The sequence below is a fragment of the Olea europaea genome, chromosome 18, assembly GCF_002742605.1.
Source record: "Olea europaea var. sylvestris chromosome 18, O_europaea_v1, whole genome shotgun sequence".
In the NCBI taxonomy this organism is placed as follows: domain Eukaryota; kingdom Viridiplantae; phylum Streptophyta; class Magnoliopsida; order Lamiales; family Oleaceae; genus Olea; species Olea europaea.
This window is the reverse complement of record NC_036254.1, coordinates 28,383,312-28,394,344: the sequence shown is the minus strand read 5'-3', so window position 1 is coordinate 28,394,344 and position 11,033 is coordinate 28,383,312.

Here is an 11,033-nt window from a genome sequence, read left to right as displayed (position 1 = left end):
TATTATAATCAATTTTATGTTTTTATATTACTGATTTCGGAAAGTTGTTGCCACCAATTTTCAAAATTTGTCTTTCTGATTTTTTGAAACCTTCTTGTGACTGAAATTAGAGAGCTGATTCTTGAACATTTATAGAGGTTTGTGCATTCATTAGAGAAGTTTATATGAACAGTAATTATAGTTTTGCTAGTCCTAAAATAGGGATTAGCAAATCAATTTCTGTGTGACCGTTAGTGCTCTTATTTTGGTGAAGCAGATATCAGGAAATCGTTATTTTCCTTTAATGGCTCTCTCGTGTGTATAAGCAAAGCATAGTATAGCTCTCTCGTGTGTATAAGTAAAGCATAGTATCACTTGTACAAAATTAACAAATGAAAAGCTTTTACTCTTGAATTTCTTTATAATATTAGTGTTGGATGGTGTTTGCATTTAGAGTAAATATATTTATACTCGCACATTAATTTATATTTATAGTGCTTAAGTTATTAAGAACGGAATATTCGATTTGTAATTCTATTGAAATTTTATAGTCCACGATCAATAAATAAAGTTGAACACCTTATTTTAATAAGATCATCTAAGTTTTATTAAAGTTCATCTTTTGACTTTAGTATTTCGTTTTAATAATAAGATTGAGTGCCAAATTGAATGTACTAGGTTGGAAAATGTGAAATTTAAGCTGTGAAATTGATCGCATGAATTTAATTTAACTTGGTTGTCATTAATAAGACGCTAATTCTAAGCAAGGAATGAACTTTGATTACTAACTTATCCTTTAACGTATTAATGAGTGAGTTAATATATCAATACTTTGAGAATTAAAATGAAATAACAGGGAACATATATTTACAATATAGAATTTGTCACCTATTTAACATGCAAGATCATGACCTCGGAGAATTTTTTGGCGAACACTTAATTTTGAGTTTAGCAATTCGACATTGATTATTCATTAAAATTGTGATGTGAGAACATGTAACGGTTAGATAGAAAATGTAATTTGAGGATTTTGTGTATTTGGAAAAGGGCATTTTGGCAATTTCAACTTTGTTCCTAATGTTGGAAATCAAGAGTTGATTGGGTCAGGTTTGTTCAAATGAAAAAAAGCAAAGAAATCCGGAAAGCTATAAAGAATAAAATATTACTTATATTACAAGTGTTGTAATAGTCCGCATAACATATATTGAGCCGATGTTGCAAAAACATTTATTTTTCTAGTTTGAACATCCCGAAGTGAAATAAAATATTGTGTAGTTTCCGATCAAAAATAAAAAATAAAAATTGTGCAGTTTGCAGTTAAATATGTCGATTACGGCCTATGACTAGTGAGCCAATGACTAAGGGGTGCCCTTAACTCAGAGTTTAATAAATTTCTTAATGTTTATAAATTCACATGGATCTTATGGAATTTAATAGAATTTAACAGATTTCATAAGATTTTAATGAATTTCTATTTTGTAGAATTTTATAGATTTCATGGATTTTAGACTTTTTATTAAAATTGTATTTTTATCTCCCAATTGCTTAAAGTAAATTGTCACTTAACTTTGTAGAAAATTTTAAAATTCCACCATATTATTTCAAGTCTATTTTTCTTTTTGAAATTATCGTTTATTAAAAGAAACATATAAATTTGTCATTTAAAACCCCAAAAAAAAAAAAAGACATAAACTTATCCAAGTAGAATTCAATTTGCATTACTCTTCATTCATGATGATAAGTGTATTTTATGCACTTATTCAGGGTCTTAAATAGTGATATTTAATTGTTCCTCTGATGACATATAGTCTAAATTTTTATATTAAATAGGTAAACTCAATGGTTGAACAAGAAATTGGAAGAAACAAAAGGAAAATCCATAAAAAGAGTGAAATCCAAAAGTCACGGACCAAGTTGCAAATAATTCATAGATAAGATGGGTGATGAAATGAAGATCAAAGATGTCAAGACTTTAATTGGATACAATTGGATGATAAAGAAACAAGATTACAAGAAAAAAAAATGATGAAATGAAGCAAAATAAAAGCTTGAGGACAAAAGTGCAAATACAAAAAGTTGTATCAAACCTTGCGATGAAGATTCGAGAGTGTTAGGGGTCAATTGGATGAGAAAATAAGTCAAATGAATGAAATATAGTCAAAATATTATCACATATCAACTTTCAAATAAAAAAGTTAAGCTTCAGATTTACAGTCTTTGTTTGAGATCCATTTTTGGCATAATAAATGTTCGAATTAGAAAAATAATATCTTTGAAAGAATGGTAATGCTTTGAGTTAGCTTTCAAATTTATGTTGAATCACTTCAATCAGATATCGATAGAGAAAGATATGACCAAAATATTAAAGATTGTTTGACAGAAAGAAATTGAGTTATGCGGTCGCATCCTACCATGCAAGGACAAACTTGGAGTTCAACAAGTAAATTACGTGGTCGCATCCCAATGTACTATGTTACCACATAATGTAAGATTTTGGCTAAAACTCAAGTTTCCTTATACGATTAAAACTCAATTTGGCAAGGTTTTGGGCGATATTTTTGACCTAGATACGAGCCATATAAATACCAGAACGTCCCATACACATTAAGGAGCCTATTTTATGCACAAAACACATCAAGAACAAGGTGATTTTGAGAGAATCACGTTAAGAAGAGGGCAAATTCATTTTTGGGGGTGATTTCAACTGAGAAATTGCAAAAATATCATCAGGAGTCCCCATACCAGGAAATTTACATAAGAATTGGGAAGAGATATGAAGAATTCATCGTTCTCTTCAATTATTTGATTTCTAGGTGGCATCCATTAAATTTAGAATAATTTCTTGTAATTTCAATATGCTTGGCTAGATTTTTACATTGTTAGGATAAGATGAACTCTTGTTATTAGATTTTTGGTATTAATTAATAATTTTGACGTTTAGTATGTATGTTTTCTTAGATGTTTATTATTGTTTTCAGTATGTATGTTTTCTTAGATGTTTATTATTGTTTTCACTGATTTCTCAATTAATTAGCTACTAATTGAGATAATTTATTGGAATCTATTGTAATCAAGAGAGATAATAGGTTTTTAGCTAAAAATAATAAACACCATAAGGTTCAATAGAGGATAGGTATTCATGATAGTTTAATACATTTATCATGTTCGTATCTTTCATCCAGAAATAGGAAGGTCACACGAGGAGAATATATTTGATAACTATCGAGCGAGGTTTTCAATTAAATTAGGAATATCGACCAACTAGAATGACTACATACTGTCACCTTAATTTGTTGTGCTAAAAATGGATTAGCAAGGGGATTCAACATCTTAGCGACACTTAACATATTTGAAAAATCAGTTATACCGCTTTCTAGTTTAATTGATAACTTAGATATTAGTATAGAAACCTCAAAACTTGTTGCCATTTGATTAAGGTTGTTATTAATTTGAACATAATCAAATACTTAGTCCTCGTGGGTCGACACTCTACACACTACTATATTACTTGTTCAAGATTTCATCTACTTGCGGATTTTGAAATGATCACGTTCAAAAACATCTTCATCCTCTTCAATTCCCGGTAACAATGATGATATAGATGAATCTTCATTATTTAGTTCAACACGAAATTGATTAGAATGTCATTCTTAGTGAAGAAAATTATGCAATCCTTCACAAGCGAACTCCAATTCTACTGCTGATTTAAATATCGTGAACAACAATTTGACTATGCCAAATATTCTCTCAATTGCATTTCCTAAGGAAGCAAACGAAGATTGAATAGTTCATTAAATTTTCTGGATTACGACCTTGGCCACAAAAATCTTGGAGATGATACCGAACACCTCGAAATGGAGCTAAGAACTAACAACGATTTTGAAATCCGGAATCCACAAGAAAATATTTACCTAAGTATACAATACATGCATAAATCATCTTATGTTTGGAAAAAAGATAACTTTTAACCAATTCAAGAACAAATGTGATTACCTTGTGGTACTTTAAGTTTATTTCTTCTTACTAACACGTCATTTAGTAGTTTGGAATCATGAACTAAACCTTGAAGTATTTGTGATGTTATTGCTTAAACTCACTCAATCTATTTCGGTATATATCATAGTTCTTTTTGTTAGAATGCGGAAGCGAAATTAATCAGAGATTAAAATTTTCTTTAATTCAATAAGCAAGATTGTCTAGATGTTCATGTGTATGTCATAACAAAATTAAAGGATTTGAGTCTTTTACCTAAGTTCAATGATCAACCTTGAATTAACTCTGATTCACGAACTTCCGTCTCTTTTAATTGCAAGAATCTTGATGCTTCAAACCTTCAAACCTTCTATGATATTGTCCAGTGAAAAGACTACACTAGTGTGTCGACACATTCTTTCAATTAATCCGGAAACTAATTCTTGAATTTTTGAACTACAAGAAAATAATATATTTTCTCTCTCTCTCTCTCTCTTTTTCTCTACAATTTTGAATCTTATGGAATTATTAATGTTGTAGTATTTTTCTATCCATCTAGTCTCCATTTATAGAGAAAAAGATGATAGAATTCTAGTACAAAATATAATTTCACATTCAAACAAGAGTTATAATTAAAACTCAAGTAGGATTTCTAATTTAAGTCCAATTCTAATTAGCTTACATATAATTGCATGTGTAGTCCTAGAACTTCAATCACAATTACAATTAAGTTTATAACTTTCATAGTAATTACAACCAAGTATAAAACTTTATTGTAATTACAATTAAGCCCAAAACTATTATAATTACTGTAATTAAGTTCCAATACTTAATGGAGCTACCACGGGGACCTGATCGGACATATATTTTCAAGCTCCAATAATTAGATAATGTTTAATCGACCCTAGACCACCCAATCTAATTATTACCCTTTGTTTTTCCACTAAAGACAAAAAACTGAACTCTCGAAATATATAAGATCACAAAATCTAATAAATCTGTAATACTTTCCTCTGACCTGCCGTACATGTATTTTATCCCTGTCCGAGATTCGATAATTAGGTATGAGCATAAATGACTATTTTGCCCCTCTAATTATTCTCACTAACTTAAGTTTCATTTTGTTCAACCGTCCTGTGAACAAACCACAGATGTCGAAGTTTAGCTGTCGCTAAACACTAATATTAGATTTTAACCGTTCAACAAAAAATACTCAAGTAGTCACTCTACCCATTTTTAGGGTGACGGTTCTCGATACGAATTCATGTTCTCTACTCCGCTCATTCTCAAGTTCTCAACTCATCGAGATATTTGACCAATCAAATTGATCTCACCTATTAATGAATCAAAGAACAATTAAAATCGTGAAAAGATATAAATAATTCTGTCAAGGGATTCAGATGAAATACACAACGGTCAAGTGGAGTTTAATTCTCCGCACGGTCATACTATAGAATTAAATTCTACACGTGGTCCTATCAATACGCTATAAGTGTACTAGTGTCACCTTTAACTATTTCTGTGATAAAGACAAATCCCAAACCCAAATAGTGAATTGGTAACACTACAAACTTCCAAAATAAGGTGCCAACCCTTATACATAGATTGTGAACAAATTATTTATGATCAAAATATAAGTTATGTCACATTGTATTTCTCAACGCAAGTACCCAACTTACATTATCACAAGTGATCACAGGCACTTTAATTTGCATACTCAATAAATAATACAATAAATAAAGTAAACATATTTTATTCAACATTAAAAATTATTATTGTTATTTTTACATCAGCAAAACTATACTATATGGGCATACAACCCAACAAATCTCCCACTTGCCCTAGAGTATATGTGTCATGTTCTGTAACCCCATGTCTTGCACATGTCCATTAAAAACCTTAGCCAGTAGACTCTTTGTAAATGGATCCGCGAGGTTATCCCCAGTAGCAATTTTACTGATAGTCACTTCTCCTCTATTAACTATCTTTTTCAAGAGATGATATTTCCGTTCAATATGTTTACCTCTTTGATGACTCCTTGGTTTTTTAGCATTTGTCACTGCCCCACTGTTATCGCAGTACAGCGTCAGGGATTGTATAGATGCAGGCACCACCTCGATATCCGTTAGGAATTTTTTGAGCCACACCGCTTCCTTAACTGCTTCACAAGCTGCCACATACTCAGCCTCCATGGTGGAATCAGCAATATATGATTGTTTGGTACTTCTCCAAATAATGGCCCCACTACCAAGTGTAAATAGTGATCCTGATGTAGACTTGCGAGAGTCCTTATCAGCCTGGAAGTCTGAATCTGTATAACCCATTGGAACAAGATCTGGTGACGAGTAAACTAGCATGTAATTCCTTGTCCTTCGAAGATACTTCAGGATATGCTTTACAGCCACCCAGTGTTCTGGTCCAGGGTTAGATTGATATCGACTCACCATACCAACAGCATAATAAATGTCAGATCTAGTGCACAGCATAGTATACATGAAACTACCAACTATCGATGCATAAGGTATTCTACCCATGCGTTCTACCTCTTCAGGAGTTTTAGGGGGCTGATCTTTAGAGAGTTGGATTCCATGCTTGAAAGGTAAATTATCTTTCTTGGAATCTTGCATGGAAAATTCTGACAAGTATTTTATCAATGTATGAAGCTTGGGATAGAGCTATCTGCTTGCTTATTAGATCTCTTAAGATTTGAATACCTAGAACATAGCTAGCTTCTCCTAAGTCCTTCATGTGAAACTATTGGGCCAACCACGCTTTCGTAGATGATAATGCTCCAAAATCATTTTCAATGAGTAGAATATCATCCACATATAGCACGAGGAAAATTATAATTTTCTCCTGTATCTTCTTATAGACACAGGGTTCGTCAAAGTTTTGATCAAAACCATATGTCTTAATCATTTCGTCGAATCTCTTGTTCCAAGATCTTGATGCTTGCTTCAACCCATAAATGGACCGCTAAAAGTTGCAGACTTTGTCTTCATGACCAGGTTCTATGAATCCGTCTAGTTGCACCATATAGATACATTCCTTAAGATGGCCATTCAAAAAGGCTATTTTGACATCCATTTGCCACACCTCATAATCAAAATGAGTTGCAATGGATAAAAGAATCTGGATAGACTTAAGCATAGCCATAGGCGAAAAGGTCTCTTCGTAATCGATACCTTTTCGTTGGGAGAAACCCTTAGCCACTAGCTTTACTTTGAAAGTTTTCACTTTCCCGTCTACTCCTCTCTTTTTCTTTTAGACCCACTTGCACCCGATGGGTTTTATCCCTTCTAGTGCATCTACAAGTTCCCAGACCGGATTGGAATGCATATATTCCATTTCAGTATTCATAGCTTGTTGCCATAAATCTGCATCCACATCATTCATGGTCTCCTTATATGAAGTCAGGTTATCAACTTGTGTTGTGGAGATCGCATGATTGGACTCTCCAACTAACAAGTACCTAGAAGGTGGTCTGATGACCCTCTGACTTTGTCTAAGGGACGGTGGATCCTGGACTGTGCCATCGTTTGGAATTGTAACGTTTGTATCAATGTTGGTATCACCATTAGGTGGTTCCATTACCTCCTCAATATCTTCAACATTTACTTGATCCACGGGATTGGATGACTCATCTCTCCTACTCAAATCAGATTGTTTAGGTATATCTGACACCAAGGTTGTCTGTCATGAGATTGTGTTTCAGGAATCGATGTGTGGAATTGCTCCCACTCATTTCTTCCAACACGACCTTGCTTTTGGACTGACGTTCATTGATATACATGCCCTTCAGGCTTTCTATTATGTCATAAGAGGTCTCCTGACTTTCAAGCTTTTGTTGTAACACGTTTAACATAGATGCCAAAATGTAACAGCGAGCCATCTTGTCAGCAGCGATCCACTTATCATACGCAGCCCTCTTGGACTTGCCTGTAGTCTCAGTAGGTTCTTCTGGACATTTTTCTTCGAGCACAAAATCAAGTTTTTCGACAATAAGCACAAACATCAAATTACGTTCCCAATCCACATAATTATCCCCGACAAGTTGGTTTTGTTTTAGAATAACGAAAAAAGCGCTGAGAGACAGTTTGCTAAAAAATAACAATTTATTGCATATTAAAGTTGAGCGGCAAATGAGAATTTAGCATATGATGCATGAATGCACGTGTAGATCCATCTAACTACAATAATGCAATGATGACTTGATCCTTGTGATCCAACATGCCTTTCTATAGGAAAGGTCAATGTGTCCACTTATCAAGCTGAGACCCTCCTACTAAATGAAATACATCTGACAACAAATGTCTATATTAAGTTTAGCATCATTTTATTTGGTTACCAAAATTATAAACGAGAGCCTCTGTGGGAGGTTCGTAAATAATTTCGATTGAGTGTACAACCTTTGTCTCAATCTCTAAACACTTGAAAATAATTTCGACATCTATAGGATGATCACAAATTATATTCTATTTAAATGATTTTATCATAAAGAAATCCAATCAAACAACTTGAACCACGCGGCCCTCTTATAGGGAGTCTGTTGCATTACAAGTACGAGACAAGTGCGTTACTTTGCTTATAGATTGACCAAAGAAGACCGTGAATTTTTATTTAAAACACCCTCTTCCACTCAATATTTTAAAATAATGGATTTTAACAATTACCAACTGTTCATATTAATTAAATTAATATACAGTTTAATTATTATGATTTTTCTATCTAGAAAAATTTAATTTAAATTAAATTAATCAAATAAAAATTCATGTTAAATGATATGCATCATATTCATAGTATCACGAGCGATGTCATAAATAAATTTATATGTCATGATATTAAGAATGACCATATTTCAAACAACAATTGAAAAAAATTCATAAAGCGATAAAAATAACATTTATTTGTGATCCCAAAAAGCTTAAGAATTAAAGAAAAAAATTGGACCAAAGCCCAAAACATAATCTAAATCTTCAGCCCAAAATCTCAAGGCATTAACAGTAGCTTCTCCAAAAATGGCAAGATAGTTTTTACCACTGTACCTGTAATTATTTTCAAAAAAAAAAACAAATTTTTAAAAAAATAATAATTTACAGATGAATCTTTCTGCACGTGTAAATAGAAATTTGTCTGCTCGATAGATAGCTTTCTGTCTACTGGCTGCAGACTATAAACTGTCAGAATTATTAATTTTTTTTTAAATATTTGACTTCTTTTGTCCTCCATCTTCAAGCTTTCATCTTCAATTTTCAATCAACTTACAAGATCTAAAAATTACAAGAATTACATAAATTCCTATGTTCCGTAGGCTCACAAATTTTGAATCTGATTGTACAGAAAATTAAATCAAGATGATGGGGTTGTAATCTACCTATCTTGTTACAGATTCGAAATAACAAATTACATCAAAGATTGTCCACAAAAAATTGGTTCACGGATTAAAAATAATCCAATCATTCAATCAACATATAAAATTTTCCTAGACATTGCTCGACTAGAACATGCAATCAATAAAAAGCACGTGAACGATCTAGATTGCTCTGATACCAGTTGTTGGAATGTGGAAGCGGAATTAATCATAAATTAAAATTTTCTTTAATTCAATAAGCAAGATCTTCTAGATGTTCACGTGTATGTCATAACAAAATTAAAGGATTCGAATCTTTTACCTAAATTCAATGATCAACCTTGAATTAACTCTGATCCACGAACTTTCGTCTCTTTAATTGCAAGAATCTTGGTGCTTCAAACATTCAACCTTTTATGGTATTCTCCAATGAAAAGACTACATCGGTGTGTGGGCACGTTCTTTCAATTAATCCAGAAACTAATTCTTGAATTTTTGGACTACAAGAAAATAATATATTTTCTCTCTCTCTCTCTCTCTCTTTTCTCTCTACAATTCTGAATCTTATGGAATTATGAATGTTGTAGTATTTTTCTATCCATTTAGTCTCCATTTATAGAGAAAATAATTCCACATTCAAACAAGAGTTCTAATTAAATCTTGAATAGGAGTTCTAATTTAATTCCAATTCTAATTAGTTTACATATAATTGCATGTGTAGTCATAGAACTTCAATTACAATTACAATTAAGTTTATAACTTTCATAGTAATTACAACCAAGTACAAAACTTTATTGTAATTACAATTAAGTCCAAAACTATTATAATTACCGTAATTAAGTTCGAATACTGTATGGAGTTACCACAGGGACTGATCGGACATATATTTATCAAGCTTCAATAATTAGATCTTGTCTAGTCGATCTTAGACCAACAAATCTAATTATTAGTCTTTGCTTTTTTCACTAAAGGTAAAAGACTGAACTCTCGGAATATATAAGATCACAGAAGCCAATAAATCTGTAATACTTTCCTTTGACTTACCGTGCATGTATTTTATCCCCGTCCGAGATCCAATAATTAGGTACGAGCATAAATGACCGTTTTGCCCCTCTAATTATTCTCACTAACTTAAATTTCATTTTGTTCAATGGTTCTATGAACAAATCACAAATGTCGAAGTTTAGCCATCGCTAGATATTGAGCTCAGATTTTAACCGTTCAACAGAAAATACTCAAGTAGTCACTCTACCCATTTTCAGGGTGACGGTTTCCGACATGAATTTATCTTCTCTACTCCGCTCATTCTCAAGTTCCCAACTCATCGAGATATTTGACCAATCAAATTAATCTCAGCCATTAATGAATAAAAGAACAATTAAAATCTCGAAAAGATATACATAATTCTGTCAAGGGATTCAGATGAAATATACAACGGTCAAGTGAAATTTAATTCTTCGCACGGTCATGCTATAGAATTAAATTCGACACGTGGTCCTGTTAATACACTCTTAGTGTACTAGTGTCACCTTTAACTATTTCTGTGATAAGGACAAATCACAAACCGAATAATGAATTGGTCAACACTACAACCTTCCAATATAAGGTGCCAACCCTTATACGTAGATTATAAACAAATTATTTATGATCAAAATATAAGTTGTGTCACACTGTACTTCTCAACGCAAGTACCCAACTTACATTATCACAAATGATCACAGACACTTTAATT